General features: G+C 37.3%; 1 protein-coding gene across 1 annotated transcript in view; it reads right to left on the reverse strand.

Moving 5' to 3' along the window:
• The window catches only part of ANGPT1 (angiopoietin 1), a 327917-nt gene that overhangs the window by 164920 nt on the left and 143840 nt on the right, over nucleotides 1-19157 (reverse strand).

Genomic DNA, 19157 nt, shown 5'->3' on the forward strand with positions numbered 1-19157 from the left:
GCTCTTATAGATAGCTTATTATGTGTTGTGCACCAGAGATACAAAGATAACAGTGAAACAGCCCCTGCCCTCAAGAAGCATACATTCTATTAGGAAAGATAACACATACATGTATTTCTAAGCTATATCCATATAAATACAAGGTAATTTTTTTTAAAGTTACTGACAGCTAAAACAATCAGGAAAAGTCTTCTGTAGTTTGAACTGAGCTTTGAAGGAAGCTGAGGATTCAGAAAGACAGAGGTGAGAATGGAGTGTTTTACAAGCATGGAGGATGGTCTGTGCAAAGGCATGGAGGACCTGCAAGAAGGTCAGTTTGACTTGACTGTAGAAAGCATGGAGGGAAACAACATAAGATAAGGTGGAAAGGAAGATTGGAGCTCGGCTGTTAACAGCTTTAAAGGTAAAGCAGAGGAGTTTATATCTGACCCCAGAGGTAACAGGAAGAAGCCACTGGAGTTTATTGAGTAGGGGAATTTCATGTTTAAATGTGTACTTTAGGAATATTACTGAACTTTATAATTTTCAAAGTACTTTGAGCTACAGAATTCCACTGAATCCTCAAAATGAGCTGTAGGAAGGACATTTTACACATGAGGAAAGTGCCTTTCAGAGGTTTCAGTGACTTGCCCAAGGATACAGAGCTACTAAGTAACAGTCCATTGCTTTTCTCACTCAATGATTATGCTTATTCAATACTAAAAGATAAGAGTCCAGTTTCGATTTCTGCTGTTATTGTCTTCATAGAAAATGCAGAACCATTCTGGAGGCAATGAAGGACAGCTACCTAGGGCTCTTGTTTGTAAGAGGTTGTAGTTACCAAGTCTATGCTAAGGGAGCTGCAGAGGAGAAGCAGAGGGACTCATTGGACCATTGGGTTCAAATGGAGCACACAACTACATAGCAGATGCTGAAATGCTGATCAACCCAGAGAACAGCATTCCCTCTTCCCAGAGAGAGGACCATTTAATTCCTCATCATCCTATCACATAGAAGTAGGGACCTGGAGAATTTAAGTGACGTTATCAGGGTGCAAGTCAAACCAGGAGATGAAAGGCCAAATTTTCTTGCATATATATTGTCTACTTACTCAATTTCCACATGTCCTTTCTGCAGTGGCCACATTTTATGATCCCAATTACACATATGTGGAAATTGGAGCCCAGTAAAATCAGTTTCAAGGCGACACACCACAGCAAAAGCCATTGCTGGGTTTGAATTCTGAAGTCTTTAACTCCTACCACAAAGCTCTCAGTACTTGATAACTATGCCAAATGAATGTTCACAAACCTCATTCAATATTATTAGCAACTTCATGTATGTTGTTTCTCTTTTATTGAAGGTTTAGTGAATGATTTTTTATCGTATATTTTGCTTTAACTTTAAAGCATGTTTATAGTTTACTGACCGTGATTTTGGTCAAATTATAATTTTAAGATTATAAATTGTAGAGAAGCTGCCAACCTGATTTTGTAGAGGAGGTTTCCTCAGCTGGCAATTTCCTATGCTAATGAAATTACAGGTCCAAACTCTATTCCTAATTACACATAAGTATGCAATAAACATCTGGCTAAATTGAATTTATTTTCTTTTTGAGGTCTTGGAAACTTTAATGTAAAACATAGCTGTTTGCTGATTCCAAATCTTATATATGACACACTCCCTAGGTGATGGAAGGTAGATATGGAATGGCAAATGATGATAAATATACAGCATTGTAAAGTTTGGGGCAGCTAGGTGGGTGGGTGGCCTAGAGTTAGGAAAACTTGAGTTCAAATCTAGCTTCAAACACTTACTAGATGTGTGACCCTGGGCGAATCATTTAATACTGTTTGCCTCAGTTTCCTCATCTGTAAAATGAGCTGGAAAAAGAAATGGCAAACCACTCCAGCATCTGCCAAGAGAACCCCAAAAAGGGTCAAGAAGAGGACTGAAAACCAACTGAATAACAATAACAAATTGTGAGGTTTGCAAAGCTCCTTACATATATTATCTCATTTGAACCTCATGAAAACACTAAGAATTAGTGTCTACAAGTATTTTAATACCTATTTAATTAATAAGGAAACTGAAGCTCATAGAAAATTGTTGAGCTAACCAGGGTCACAAAGCTAGTAAATGTCAGATGTAGAATTTGAACCCAGGCCTTCCTAACTCTCAAGTCCAGCACTGTAGACATTAGACAATTTTGTCTTTGCTTTTGGTCAACATTAACCAAGCAGCAGGACTGTTTAATGTCAGCATTAAACAGATTGACTGTAAAGAGACTCAGAGAGCTGCCTGATCATAATTTTTGGAGGTCTCAAATCTGCTATCAAATTCATTATTAAGGCGGCCGCCATGAAAACTACCAATGCCTCTCTAGTTAATCCATTTTTAATCAAATGGGCCTGCCTCCTACAGCAGTAATGAACTAACTGCCTTTTATTGTTTTTTTAAAAAAAGGAACCTGCACAGTGAAGTAGCAAGAACCAGATGTAGTTGATTTAAAGGCTGAGCTGGGAAGCAAAAGTCAAATATACAATGTGTGATTAATAAGGAGGACCTCTTTCATCTTATCTATAAACATTCCTCTGCAGATGTATAGCTGTGAAATCCATCCTGATGGGCCGCATCAGCTGAACCTAAAAAAATTTATAACAAATTTGATCGCGCGCCCATATTCCCTACTGATTTTGAAACTATGTTTACAGAAAATTCCAGATACTTAATAGTTAAATATTTTATGCACCTCTCAGAGTTGAGCCTTAGAGCTTTGAGACCAGAGACCATTAGGCTTGCCAGGGTTATCAAGCAGAGGACTTCCAAACCATAGCCACAGTCTTACATAGTCAAACTGTCCTAAGGATTATTCAGAATTTAAGAAGATAATGGCTTAGTAACTTGCTACAAGAAGTAATTTGGTCATGGACAAAGTAAGCTTCAAGATCTACTTTCATCTATTCATTAGTTTTAGTTCATTCAGCATTTACTTTATTAGAGATTTAAGACAGGTAGACAGGAAAACCGCTTCTACTCCATACAAACAAATTACAGCTAAAAAGGACTAAGGTCGTGGAGTAATGCCAGCAAGAGGTGAAAGAAGGTTAGGGAGTGGTTTGGACACAGTCTGTTCACTGCTCTTTGGCCACTGCCTCCTCTCTTGGGACCCCTGAGAACCATTGGTTATTAACCACACTGTGCTCTTAGATTGTCAACTCTCAGCCAAGTTTTCTCCCGTTCCCATTCTATTTATCACGAATGATTGTGACATGAACTGTGTAGTAAAAGAGACCAGATTCCCAAGCAGGCTGCCCAGTGCTGTTCTGAGAGACAGAGCCCACTGAGCATAATACACTGCTATGAGCCCCCATAGATAGAATCTAGAACTCGGTACCTAATATTGTCTGGCATACAGAAAACATTTAATAAATGTTTGTTGAACTAAATTAAATGGATAGGTACAAAATATGAAAGGCATACTAAAAACAAAGAAAAAAGGTTTTGACAAGAGAAATGTTTTCTCATTCTGAGGAAGACATTGGTTGATTCCTTGGCAAAAGCAATGTTTTCCCTTTAAAGTGAAAGTTCTTAAAATCCATGATCTGATCTAACTTCAAATATGAAAATACTACTACTTCTACTGAACTCAACACACAACAAATATTTGTAAAGGCCTTTGTATGCCAGGAATACACAGCAATATGATGCCCAAACTCTGTCCATTTACTACCTATGTGACCCTGGGTAAGACACTTAACCTCTCTCTGGGCTTCAGATTACTCATCTGTAATTTGAGTGGGTTGGACTAGATGCCCTCTTAGGTCCTTTTTCAGACAAAAATCACTGACGATGAACAGATTTGGGAGGGGGGCGAGGCAGAAACAAAAATTACTAAGAAACCCAGGAGAGTGAGATAAGTACAAAAAAGAGCCAGACAGGGGGCTGGGAGGAATTTGAAAAGAGAAAGATCACTTTCAGGTGGGGAAGGGGAGTATTATATTAGGGAAGGCTTTGTGGACAGGTGATACTAGAGTTGGGCCTCAAAGGAAAGGGAAGGATTTAAATAGCCAGAGATGCGGGAGGGGGTGATACTTACAAGGAGGATACTTACTGTGAGTGAAGCCATTGAGGAAGGAGAAGGCCCAGTAAGAATGAGGGATCGAAAATAGTCTAGTTTGACTAGAAAACAGAGAACATGAAGGGAAATAAGGAGAAATCTGGATGCAGCTGGATTTAGGGAATCTTGAATCATGCCAGAATCAGGGGCTCTGAATTTATTTGTTAAGCAATAAAGTGATACTGAAAGTTAGCCAGGACAGTTGTGCATTAGGAACATTATTAGGGTGCTAACTATGGATTGGATAGGGAAAAGCTGGAGACAGAGGCTCTGGTTAGGAGATTAACATAACAGTTTAGGCAAGGCATTAAGCAGAACATAAGCTTCCTGAACTGGGGAATGCTTCATTCTTTGTATTCATAATCCCAGCACCTAGCAAATCATTTGGCAAATAGTGATTGCTGTTGCTCATCCTTTGTTCTAGAAGAGGAACTCTGACATTGTGAGGGTGATGTTTTGACTTGCCAGTGAATTAGATTTAAGTGAGGCAGAGCTTCACAAAGTCATCAGCCTCATTCTCTCCTCCAGATGAAAGTCAAGAAGACTGGTCATGGCCTGGAATGCAGTGGATGACCTTGGCCTTTCTAAATTCAGATCTTTCCCAGGCCTCAGTTTGTCTGAGGCAATGCTCATTCAATTACTAAGGGCTAACAGCTGCTGATTATTTGGGAGTGGGGGGAGGTGGGATCTTATCCGGGGGTGGGGAACCTGTAGCTTCAAAGCCACATGTGACCTGCCAGGTCCTCAAGTGCAGCCCTTTAAACTTGGATTCAAAGGACCCTACTTGAGGACCTAGAGGGCCACATGTGGCCTCAAGGCCACAGGTTCCCCATCCCTGAAAGGCATTGAGAAGGGGAGTAGAAAGGAGCAGACATAAGAACCATTGTTAAAAAAAAAAAAAGGAGGGTTTCTCAGTGTATTAGTTGTGGAGGGTGAGGATGAGGAGAGAGGAATCAAAGATGAATTAGATATTTCCAGCCTGAATGGCTGAGGGATTGTGTTGCTATCAACACAGAGAGGTTAGAAAGAGAAAGAAATGTGTTACTGCTGTCAGTTTTGAGGTGCCAATGAGACTTCCACATGGAGAGAATCTGTCAGGCAATTTTAGATATGACTAGTACTCTAGATGGTCCTGTCTATTATCAACTTGCATTCATTTATAGAGTAGCTGTATGCTTCATGAAGTGGGAAGAGTGTTGGACTTGGAGTCATGAAGACCTGAGTTTAAATTCTGCCTCAGATAATTTCTATCTGTTACCAAACCATATACAATCACTTAACCTCTCACACTCTCAGCTTCTTCATCTGTAAAATGGAGGTAATAATAGCATGCATCTCAGATTTGTTGTGATTCTCTAGTGGGAGAATATATAAAAATATATATAAAGCACTTTATAAAGCTTAAATTACTATTTAAATGCTAGATATTATTATTCAAGTAGAGTGGTTGCCAATGATAAAAGTCTTCCACTTACTTGTACTTTTAATCCTACTTCTTCCTTTTCCTCCACCATATATTTTAAACTGTCAAGAACTTTTGGGAGTACAGCCTCTGTAATTTAATCTCTCTCTCATCTTTCTGTCACCCACAAATTAGTAAGTATGCCATACAAATAATCAATGCTGAAATGCTGAAAATGCTGAAAAGCAAAAGCTGGAGATACTTAGGGCATTCCACTGGAGACCTCCCTCTAGGTTGGCATTTGTCACTACTTTGGAATTTCAGGTAGTTCAAATACAGCTAACTGTCTGATCTTCATAGTGATGATAATTGAAGACAGTGGAATGGATAGTTTCCCAAGGGAGAGAATATATAGAGACAAGAGCGATAACTACAACATTAAGAACACCCAAAGTTAAGGAATGGGAGGATAAAACGTCAGCAAAAAAGGAGAGGAATAGAGAAGAAAGAGACATGAGTGAAATGTTGAGGAAGCTAAGAGCAAGGGACCATCAAGAAGGAAGGGATGATCAGCAGTGTCAAATGTTGCCAAGAAATTAAAGGGGATAAATACAGAAAAAAACCCCCACTGGAGTTATGGATAAGATCAGAATTACAGAATTTCAAAGAATTTCAAAGCTAGTATATCAGTAGACGTTCAGATAACTGCATGTCATAACAATGACAGTGTAAGGATTTTTCTGGATAAGGAAAACCTAAGCATTTCATATTTATAGAACAGTAAAGAGTAAGAGATGCATGAGGAAAACAGTTATTTTTGATACAGTGAGGTCACAAAAGAGGTGGGATGAAATGGTTTGAGGTTATGAGTGATTGAGTTCACTTTGTCAACTCCTATGGTATTGGGATTCAGTGAATACAAGATGATGAAAACTTATACCAAGTCTCTCTCTCTCTGTCTCTCTCTGTCTCTCTCTGTCTCTCTCTGTCTCTCTCTCTCTCTTCTCTCTCTCTCCACACACACACACACACACACACACACACACACACACACACACACACACACACACACACTACTTTATGTGGCTATAGAACTTCAAAACACATTTGCCTCTGTTATCTCATTTGACCATGATGCAGGCTAATAATTCCAGTATTTATAAAGCATCATCTCTGATACATCCAGGGTTCATAGAAAGGAAAAGCAGCAGATATCAAGGGACAATTGACGTTACTTCCAAGATCTCAGAATTTACATAATTTACATCCTGTTATTCAGACAACTTTTATCATGTTGGAATTGTCCCTTTACTCCTGTGTCCCTCACAGCAGTTGAAATAGTTGGAGAGTTCAATTAAATTAATTACTAACCAACTACAAATCAAATAAAGGTTGAGAAATTAAGGATTAACTAATTGATAAGTTGTTTAAAAGAACTCATTAAAAATGTCCTTCTTGTCATAACAAAGACAATATGGCTTATTTAACATGTCTTCATCTTAAATCCTTGAATTTGAAAATTAGCAAATTCGGTATATTCTGCAATTTTACATGTATGTATCAATAAAGTTCATTAATAGTTGATAGATGGCATGGTGTAATAGAGAGTTGACCATGATGTGCTCATAACTAATACTAGTCCTTTTTTTTTTAAAGTTTTAAAACTCACGCACAAGCTTTTTAGTGTATGAAGTGAAGATAGTTGAAGATATGTCCACACATAAAAGCTTTCTGTGAGTACATTTAAATTCACTAAGTGCTTGTTAAAGACCTACTATATGTAAGATATAGCATCTCCCTCAGAGGGGTATTGTGAAGATCAAATGAAAGAGAGTATGAAAGAGACAGGGTGGCATGGCTTGAGTGATGGTCTTAGATTCAGAAAGGCTTGGATTCTATTCTTGCCTCAGACACTTGCATCTATGTGACCATGGGCAAGTCCCTTAACCTCTCTCAGACTTGATTTCATCATCTGTAAAATGGGAATACAGCTAGTTACTAATTAGTACAAATAATGAATCACCTGAAGTGGTTGCATTATTTAAATTAACAGTGCATATATCCATTGGGCTAGAAACAATTACCATATTTTACATGATTGTAATTTCAAATTGTGTGAATTTGAATACATTCCACTACTTCAGGGGATTCATTATTTATAGTAATTATCACATTAGACCTTTCATTACATTATACCATATATAACTTTCACTTAGACCTTCTTATAAGTCTAAATGAAATGTGTGTAAAGAGCTTTGTAAACAATGAACTATATAAATCCTGGCAATCAGCAGTAGTAGCACTAGTACGAGCAGTACTAGTATTACTAGTCACTAGAAGAGACACAAAGAACATAAGACAGTTTCTAACTGTCAGAAGATTTAGAATCTAAGAAAGGGAAGACATGTACACAAATAAATAGTCAAAAGAAAATGTAAGTGCACATGAGAGGTCCTAATGAAATGCTTTGAATGAACCAAAGGAGAAATTACTTCAAGCTAGAAGGAAATGAAGGAAAACTATGAAGCAGATATTGTTGAAGCTGGGCCTTAAAGGATGGGCGAAATTTTAGCACATGTAATTTCAAATCAAAGGGATCTGGGAGGAAGGAAGAGGAAGGGAAAGGGAGTGGATTCTATGCACGGTGAGTGTGAACAAATATATTGAAAGAATGATAGTAATTGCTGACAGGGATATAGCTCTTCAAAATCTTTTCAAATGAAGAGAGAAAATGTGATATGGTAAACAGGGTTTTAAATTTAGAATTAGATCCTGGGTTTAAATCCCAACTCAGACACATAATCTGTGTGACCTCTCACCTCATTTTACAAAGGTATATGTTGGACTCATGGCTTCTATGACTAAGTGCTCAAAAACTATATTCCTGTGATGAAGTCATGGAGACAGGAATTGAACCTAGGCCTACCTAACTCCAAGTACAAGACTTTATCTGCTGTAACATGCTACTGCTGTGATAGGAAAGGGCAGGGCCAATGTGGTTTTGCCTTTGTATCACCAGAACCTAGCACATTACCTTATGTTTCTTATTACAGCTCATAAAAATACCACAGCCAACACATTTTCATTTTACATCTTGTATAGGGAATCCTCATTTGAGCCTTCCCTTTGTCCCCCAATTCCATACTAACAATATAGATGAGCACCTAACTGTAATTTAGACTCTTAGAGAGTTGCCTATGGCACAAAAAGGTTAAGTTATTTGCCCAGGTACACACAGTCACTATGTGTCAGAGGTGGGACTCAAAGCCAGGATGCTCTGATAACAAGGTTGAACCTCTTAGAACTCAAGAAATAATTTTTGAATTGAATTGAATAGAGAGGAGCCCAGTGGTCAAGAGTCATAGAGTATCTGAAAGAAAGTAATGTGACATAAAATTGAAAGTGTAGTTTGGAGAAGATTATAGCAGACCCTTGCAAAGGGCTTTGAATGCCTCACACAAGAGGATAGATAGATATAAATACAAATAGATACACAGGTCACAAATATGTCTGCACACACACATAGGCATGAGTAAATAAACATATATACACATACTATGTGTACATATAGGTATGTGTATATACATGCATATTTATATACAAATCATGTGTGCAATTTTTAGTTTATGCATATACACACAAAACAGCATTGTACTATAACTTTAAGAGTTATCTTATATCCCATCTTATAGAACCAAGGACATTATTTTCTAAATATTATTTAAGAAAATAAAGTTTCAACCCTATAAAAATTCACAAGGGTATTGTTCTTTTTCAAATATGGTGTGTATTAAGGGGACCCACGCTGCATGGTACATATGGTATTACTCAGCTATGCCAAAACAACCATGAAATAAAAGTAGAGGGACAACTATGGGAGAGCAATAAAAAAGATCAGGATCACACAAAATATCTAAAAAGAAGATTATGGTTTTGTCTAATATAATTGTTCCATAAATCAGCAGCCATATTGGAAAGACCATTTTATCTAGATTTAAGGGCTTGAAAAAAACATGGATCAGGCCAAATATCTAATTTGAGGGTATTTCTGCTGCCAATTTCTTATTACATGGGTACTTTTACCAAGTGCAAAAGTGCTGTGTGTATAAATTTTTACGCAATACATCTATTTAACAAGAACTGAAATGGTTCCCAACCTGGCGTACGTGACACTGAGCCTCATTCTTTTTGGGTCTGGAAAGCTGCTTGTTATGTTTAGAGAGAAGGAGTCCATTAGAATTATAGAGCTGGAAGAGACACTATAGTGTCTTAACATTTTTTTGAGTCATATATCGCTTTGGCAATCTGGTGAAGCCCAAGAACTACTCAGAATAATGTTTTTGAATGCATAACATAAATATATATGGGATTACAAAGGAAACTAATTCTATTGAAATGCAATTATGGAAAGTAAATAATAAAAATGAAAACAAGTTCACAGACCCCAGGTTAAGAAGCACTTTCCTAAGAGAAATTGATGAAGGAATGAACACACATAGAAGCAGGAGGAAAGGGTGAAACAATACTGGAGAATGACTAGTTTAGTTTAGTTTGGCTGGCAGCTAGGTGGCACAGTGGATAAAGTCCCAGGCCTGGAGCCAGGAACACTCATTTTTCTGAGTTCAAATCCTGCCTTGGACACTTACTAACTGTGGGACCCTAGGCAAGTCACTTAACTTTGTTTGCCTCAGTTTCTTCATCTGTAAAATGAGCCAGAGAAGGAAATGGCAAACTACTCCAGTGTCTTTGCCAAGAAAATCCCAAATAGGGTCACAGTGAGTTGGACACAACCGAACAATAACAACACAGTTTGGTTGAAATGCTTAGCACATGGGAATAATGTGAAATAAGGCCAGAAGGATAGATGGAAAGCACCTAGGGAGGATAAAGAATTGAGACTATGTTTTACCAAAGGTCATGCCTCATTTTAGGCCTGCATTCCTGTGACTCTCCACAAGCCCCTGACCAAGGGTTTCACGGACAGATTTTTGGAGATCCTCGAACTTGGGTGAGGAAAACAAATCTGCATTTTCACTAATCTCTAATTGGAAATTTCCTTCTATTGTGATTTTTTTAGAACCACATTATTCTGAGAAGGGGTCCACAGGCTTCACCAGACTCTCAAAGGCATCCATTCAAATACATAAGAGCCATTACTCCAGAACTCCTAATACAGGATGTGAGGCTAAGGTTTCTCCCTCCACGTGGACCCACTGACTTGAGCATCTTTATGTGATGTCAGTTAGTACTGCGTCTCAAACTTAAAGAGTGTGAGAGAAGTTGGATTCGATTATTTTTTTAAAACACATATAAATATACATAATACATAAATGAACAGGCAGGTGGTTCAGTGGATAGAGTACCAGCCCTAGAGTGAGGAGGACCTGAGCCCCAGTCTGGCCTCAGACACTTACTAGCTGTGTGACCCTGGGCAAATCACTTAACCCTGTATGCCTCAGTTTCCTCATCTGTAAAATGAACTAGATAAGAAAATGGCAAAGCACTCCAGTATTTTTGCCAAGAAAACTCCAAATGAGGTCACAGAGAATCAAACACAACTGAAAATGACTCAACAACAACAAAATGCATATACAAATATTTATATGCACTCACACACACACATGTCCAATGCATTTTTCATTTTAGAAATCTATAGGAGAGGAAGTAGGAAAGTGCATCCCTGAAGTCAGGCAACAGAGGTTCTAGTCTTAACTCTTGTCACTTTGGACAAATTATTTAATCTCTCTGAGTCTCAGTTTCCTCAACTATAAATAGAGTCATATCAGATGATCTCTAAAATCCCTTTCAGGTGTGATTTCGAAGCTTCCTTCTAATATAAGCAACTTTGGGAGATTTCCCCTTCACCTACTTTACTACATAAATGTTCTCTAAATGATCGTGTCCCTGAATAACAATCATAAAACAATTTCTCCCAAAAAATCAAATCCAGAAATACTGACAGATTGAGCGCTTGTGTCCAGTTAAGTTTTAAAGAGATAAGACAGTCATGTCTACTTGAGAGCCATTGGAGTAATGAAGGCCTAGGTTCAAGGTCTATCTCTGACTCCTGCTCACCAGGGTAATGTCACATGATCTGAAAACAACTCAAAAGCTGCCACCTAAGTAAGTAATTGACAAGTATTTATTGCTGCCAAAACCATGGTGACAAATATCCCTACCCTGTGCATGTCCAAAAATGTAGGTCTCATTTTGTATCTTCAATATATATCTTTTTAGTCAGGGGATAGGTAGTGTATATAAATTAACAATCCTGTGGAATCCTGGTTGGTCATTGTTCAGAGAACTTAATTCTTTTAAAGTTGTTCTCTTTACCATATTGTTGTTAGAGGATAAGTTGTGATATAATAAGTACAGCACTGGACCTGGAGTCAGGAAAAGCTGAATCAACCCAGCCTCAAATATTGATTGGCTGTGTGACCCTACGTAAGTCACTTAATCTTGGTATGCCTCAGTTTCCTTATCTGTAAAATTAGGACAATAATAGCACTTGTTTCCAAAGGTTGTAAGGATAAAATAAGAAAATATTTGTAAAATGCTTTCTGTAATAATAATAATGATAATACCTAGCATTTTTATAGTAACTACTCTATGCCGGATATTGTGCTAAACGCTTTACAAATATTGCCTCATTTAATTCTCACATTAACCCTGTGGGGTAAGTGGTATAATTTTCTCCATTTTTACAACTGAGAAAGCTGAGGCAGAGGTTAAGTGACTTACCCAGGGTCACACACTACTAAGTTTCTGAGCCTGGATTTTAACTCAGTTTTTACTGACTCCAGACCCAGGGCTGTATCCACTGCACCATCTAGCTATGCTAAAATCTGATTTTTGCAAACTTTGAGGTGTTATTTAAATGCTATTTATTATGAATATTTTATTTATTATTAATATTATTATTAGTGGATCACCTCACTCTGCATTATGAACTTAGATTTTCAGATGCTAAGAACACCTCTTTCCATTATGCCCACTGGCTTCCCATTGATTTTATCATAAATGCTTTTACCTTATACTCATGTATTTTGACTTTTAAAAAACTACAAAAGTTTAAATTAGCCAGTACTTTCTTTTCCTTTTTAAAAAGAAAAGAAAAAAAGCTGATGCATAAGCTAACTTAAGACATGATGCTTAAAAATTATAGATAACTCTGGGATGACTGAGGAGTGACTCCTTTACAACAAATCTTAATTTCCATTTAGTGGCAGGAAAAAAAATGGAAGAACCATACTGTAAATTCATGCATGTTGTTTTTATCATGAAATGTATTGAAGGAGAAAAAAATTAAACAGTTACAAGTACATTTCCCTTTATTCAATTTTAGTTTCTTGCTAATCTAGAAGATACTTCAACCCCCTGTGCCTAGCACAAAACACATTCCGGTTCATAAAAAAAAAAGGAAAGAAACAACAACCTCTGACATTTGAACTATGGAACACCCCAGCAGACAAGAGTGGATTGGTGAATCAGTTGGGTTAGATTCTCCCCAGGAAAATTTATCTTCCAGGAAATGTCTTCTACAAAATAGAAATTTATCTTCTATGACAAAAATAGAACCATACATAAAAAAGTGATTTTTAAGGAGGTTATTCTCAGTCTTAAATGTAGAAGGTGTACAGTACCTCTCTGGGTGACTCAAAGAAGGACAGTCACAGAAATTATATATTACCTTACAATAGGCACTCAATAAATGTGTGCTAAATTGGAATTGTGAATGGGAAAGGATGGAGTGGTTGGGTTCTTTGATGATAGATTGAATTCCCATGTGAATGAACCAGGGTTGGGGAACCTGAGTCCTTGAGGCCACATGTGGCCCTCTGGGTCCTTAAGTGTGTCCTTTTCACTGGATCAAAACTTCACGGAAATTTTTATGAAGTTTGGATTCAATCAAAGGGCCACACTTGAAGACCCAGAGGGCCACATGTGGCCTCAAGGCCTCAGGTTCCCCACCCCTGTCCTCAGACCATCAAAGTATCCCAGCTAAAAAAAAATGTTCTTAAAGTGGTCCAGAGATCTTATTGCTTCACATAGACCACACTAAGGTTAAAGGCAGGGGAAAAAAGTTCCATATATATGTATTTTTAAAAAGTCATATATGTGTGTATATGTATATATATGTTTTTAAAATTACATATATGTAAACAGTCCCATATATATATATATTATATATATATATAAAATTTATCTCAAAAAGTCATAATAGTCTTTTAAAAATATTTAAAAGAAGTAGAAATCAGGTAGATGTTTATCAACTGAAGAATAGCTACCTACATTGTAGTACATGAATGTACTAGAATATTACTGTATAACAGATTGAAAGAATTCAGAGAAGCATGGATAAACTTAGTTCAGAGGATCATAAATTTGGAGATGCAAAGGACTTTAGAAGCTATACAGTCCATCCTTCTGCCCCTTATTTTACAAGTGTTGAAAATGAGGTACAGAGAAGTTAGGTGATTTGTCCAGGGTCAAACAGTACATGAGAAAGTATAGTAGATTTTGAACTTAAGTCATCCTGACTCCAAGGCTGCAACTTATCTATGATGTAACTGCCTGAGGCAAACTGATGAAGGATAAAGTAAGGAGAAATAAGAAAGTAGTATACACAGTATCTATACCAATGTAAATGGGAATAATACTAAAAATTATATTATCATTATTCTAATGGGTAACCAAGCCCGGCCTCTGAGAATTGTAGTGATCTATGGGTATGGAATATTGCACATACTGTTATACATCACCATTATCTCAGTTTTTGCTGATTTTGTTCTCCCTTTAAGTCATCGTACAAAAGGCATAGCTCTCTGGTTAGAGCAGGGAAAGAGAGGAATTCATAAATAAATGTGATATGAAACAGAAATCATCAATAACAAGGTGCAACTTAAAATTTTTTAAAAAATAACAAATTTACCTGAGACTAGTGATCTTGACCCTTACCAACAACAACAAAGATTTTAACTACATGGATAAATGCCAGCATCCTTTTATTTCAAGCAGGTGCTTCTAGACAGAAAATGACAATCAGAATTTAAAAGTAAGGCCTTAATAGTTAGCAGGCTTAACATTTTTCAGGAGTAACTTCATAATGGAGAAACTTACCATCATTTTTCTCTCATATTACACATTAAATTGCCAGGTAATAAAACCTTTAAAATTAAACATCATTCCAGCAAAGCTTCTCTCTTCAGTGTTCTCATTTTCAGCCATATTTCTCTTTTATGCAAGCAGTGACCTTTATTTATGTTTCTTCCTCTCTAGGAATGAGACCCCTCTATTCTCTGCCCTCCTTTTCTACATTGTTTCTTTCTTTATTTTATAGGTGGTCCTTCTACTAATTCAGCTGCATCTGCTTTCAGTGATACTCATTGAAATTGCTAAGGACTGTTTTTTTCTTTGAGCAATATGGCCTTACTCAGTGGAATGTACAATAAGTTGGTAACATTTGCAGACATAAAACTGTCAGAAAGATCAAGATTATTGTATGACAAACATTCCAAAGGATTATATCTTAGGACAATCCAACTTTGTCCCCCACCTCCCCCAACCCTCTGAACAATGTCTCTTGAATAGTTTTCATTCAGAAAATTCTGAGTCCTCACACTAGGAGCAGTTAGGAGGAAAAGAGGAATTCAAAGCCCAGTAGGTAAAGGATAATGACTTCTGACACATATTATAAATGAAATTAAATCCTCCTTTCTACCCTCTCACTTTGATCAAAAACACTACAGGCTCCTGTCATTGTTTCTTCTGGTACAAAGAAGATGGTACATCACCCGATGATGCTTGTTTATCCTGGAGAGCTGTAGCAACGGAGTCTATTTTTCATAACAATGAAACGCTCTTATAAGTAAGCACATTGGCCTGGAACATCAATGAATAATTCTTAAACGGCCTACTGCCAGTACTCTCCCTGTCCACAGGGAAACAAAAAAAACAAACAAATGAGAAAACAGATGGATTAAAAACAAATAACCAAGCAAGCAAACAGACTGACAAAAACAAGCAAGCAAGTAGACTGATAAAATCAAAGGGACAAAGAGGCAACTAAAGAGGCAGGCTGCCTGCTTCAGCACAAAGAGCTGAAGGATCTGGGTCCAAATTCTTTCCCTGTCACTATCCGTATAACCCCTTTGCCTTTGCTTCCTTCTCTGTAGAAGGAAGGGTTGGATAACAGGACTTTTAAGATCCCTTGTGGCTCTAAGTGCCTGCTAGCGTCAATATTTTCTCAGGGATACCTGGTAGGCATGTAATAAATGTTATGGACTTATTTGTCCATTCATGTTGTAAAAGGGATTCCTGAAAAGCTACAGGACATACTAGATGACAACCAAATTTCCTTCCAAGTCTGATTCTGTGATTCTGGGGCATCCAAAAAACCTTGAGGACCATGCATTGGCTATTGTTCTACTCAGGGAGGGAGGAAATAAGCATTTATTAAGCACTTTCTCTATGCCAGGCACTCCGCTAAATGCTTTACAAATACTATCTCATTTGAGTGGAAATAAACAGATTGAATTTTGCTTCTAAGCCTTGACCAAAAACACGATTTGATTCAAAAAGCATTTATCATGCACCTGCTATGTTTTGGCATACAGAACCAAAATGGCAACCTGTTCCTGCCCTCAAGGAGTTTGTTGGAAAAACATAGTAGTGGAAAAGACCATTATTAGCCTTTCCTTTCTTTAGCTTTTCCAAATGATGTCAGAAATCATTATCTGTCTGTGAACGATCTAGAGTTAACAAAGGATTTTATTTGGCAAATATAGATAGAGCAATTCGAACCTTTCAAAATATAATATAAACATACACTTATTATATTAGTAAACTAGATATTTTAGTAAATTGTCCTACAACTCCCTTTGGACATTGTTTATTGCCTTCAATGATATTTTTTACCTTCATTAAGATTATTGGTCCTAAGTGGCACAGTAGATAGAGTGCCAGGCCTGGAGTCAGGAAGACTCATCTTCCTGAGTTCAAATCCAGACTCAAACACTTACTAGTTGTAACCCTGGGCATGTCACTTAACCTAGTTTGCCTCAGTTTCCTCATTTGTAAAATGAGCTGAAGAAGGAAATAGCAAACCACTCCAGTATCTTTGCCAAAAAAACCCCCAAATGGGGTCACAGAGGGTTGGACACAACTGAAAAACAACTGAACAACAACAACATGAAAGCATTCTCAAGGGAATATGAAACTGGTTTGTTCACCTACATAACACCACCATGTTTAGGTGGAAATGACAATCACCACAGACATGAACAGAACTTGGACTTGGCAAACCTTGAGTATAGCAGAATCCTGGTCTATGCGCTATGCATATTGATGGCAGTCACAAAGAAAATGTCAAAATTGACAAAAAGCCTAAGAGCCAGGTTATATGAGAGACACCTTTGTTATGTTTAAGTTTGAGGTTGGGGAAGATGGAAAACGAGCCCTTATCTGAAATTCGAGGATTCCCTTTATACCAAAGTACTTGTGTGAATTTGTTCAAGGAGAGGACAGTGCAAGGAGTTAATATTCATTATTTAATTCTTTTAGCAAAATCCACACAACAGCTTTATGTCTTCTCACCTAGATATTAGGATCCCAGATTTGGAGCTTGAAGGTGCCTTGAAGGTCAACTAAACCAAACCCCTCATTTCATGGGGGGGGGATGGAAATCAACTGATGCTCAGATAAGTTGTGACTTGTCCAAGATCAAACAGGTAGTACATGGCAAAGTTGAGGTTTGACCCCGTGTCCTTTCACTCCAAATTCTGAACTCCTTATTAGTAGGAAAGATATCTTATATTTCTGTATTCTTGACAACACCTAGAACCACTCAAAACACCAAGCAGGTGTTTAATAATGGTCCTCTGATTCCATGTCCAATGGATCAACTGGTAATTAATCACTGATCAATAAGTACCAGTAAAACATAGTCTTTCCCCTGCCAATTATTCTCATTTAACTCACCTATTCCTTCTTAGGCAGTTTTAGGCCAGTAGTCTTTTGAAAAAAGACCTTAAGATGGTTTCCCAGCACACCACACACAAGAGCTTTTAATCAAAACCTGCAGAAGGCTTTACAACTTCTGAGAGGTATGCCATGGAAAAATGTTAATCCATCAAAAGCTTCAGTAAGATTTAGTTAAAATTTGAAATAATAATGGGACCCTCAGAAAAGCAAATAATGATAGAAATAAAATGATAATTCTCTTGTTGTGAAACATGGACTCAGTTGAGACTGATTAAAACATTCAGAATTTGTGTGTTCATCAAACCATCTTTGTTCATTAAACCAGAGCTCTTAAAATTATTGAGGAAAATTACAGAGTAGAAGATTTTAAGTTACTGAACAAATTGAGCAGTCTGTCCTTGTTATGTTTCTCACAGTTAATGTTATAGCCACTGGCAGGAAGTCTACAGCCACTGTGAATCTTTGGGTGGAAAAGAAGAAAATTAATGAGAACAAAAGGATATAGAATAAAGAATGGACCAGGAAATATGGGGGGCTTTATTTCCATTCCTAATTCAAGATAAAGAAAACAACTCAAGTCAAATCCTAAATATTTTCTAAATTTTCTAACTAATTTTATTCAACTGGAGTAGAAGTGTTAATCACATAGATAGCACTCAATCCAATAAACAATTGAGGGGGAAATTCAAGGAAGAAGGAGCTGTGCTGGGCATAGTAGGTCAAGTCTGTAGTGTTTGATGCTGGGAGAAGAGGGGTAGTAAAACTGGTGGCTTGCTTGAGTTTGGGAGTTCTGAACTGTAATTGAGTATTCGCACTAAGTTTGACACTAATGTGGTAAGGTCCACTCAGGGAATGGAGAGCTACAAAACTGCCTAAGGAAGGAAGAACTAGCCCAAGGCAGAACAAGAAAGCTGGTTCAAGTTTCTGTCCCAGTCAGTATTGAGATCAGGCCTATGAGTGTCCAGTATCCTTCCAGCTTGGGCAAAATTGGAAGACCCAGTCTCAAAAAAAAAAAATCCAGTATGCAGAGGGAGAAGATAGTCAATAGTATCAAAAGAAGAACAAAAAAGCCAAGTAGGATGGAAATGGAGAAAAGGACAAATGATTCCACCATCAAGAGGTCGTTACTGACCTTAGGCAAAATGAAACATTTATATGAATATAGAAAATACCTTTCAAGGTTACCTCAGATAAGAAAAATGACAATCATGTACTAAGTAAAAATTTCTACATCTTAAGGTATAGTGAATACAGGGCTAAACTTGGGTTCAGGTTAACCTGAAATCAAAACTCACCCACATGTGTGGCCATAAATGAATCACTTAAACTCTCTGAGCTTCAACTTTTGCATCTGCAAAATATGGTTAATAATACACACATATGTCTCTATGTTCATATGTATGGATAAGTATATAGATAGAGATATAGATATATTAGAGAGCAGTATTTAATAGTCATAGCATCAGATTTTAAATCCACTCTGCAAATTTAAATTATGTCATTTTGGGGACTCCCCTCACCCAAGCTTGTGGCTGCCTTAGAAGTTCAATTCAGAGAAAGGGAATCAAGGCATAGGATAGACAATGCCAATGGAGAAGGATCCTGTTCTTTTCCTTATTAAAGTATTTCTCACCTGTTAAAGTGCTATAATCTTATTTTCCAATTTCAGGTTTG

Source organism: Phascolarctos cinereus, unplaced genomic scaffold (genome assembly GCF_003287225.1).
Source record: "Phascolarctos cinereus isolate Bilbo 61053 unplaced genomic scaffold, phaCin_HiC Scaffold_4;HRSCAF=312, whole genome shotgun sequence".
NCBI lineage: Eukaryota > Metazoa > Chordata > Mammalia > Diprotodontia > Phascolarctidae > Phascolarctos > Phascolarctos cinereus.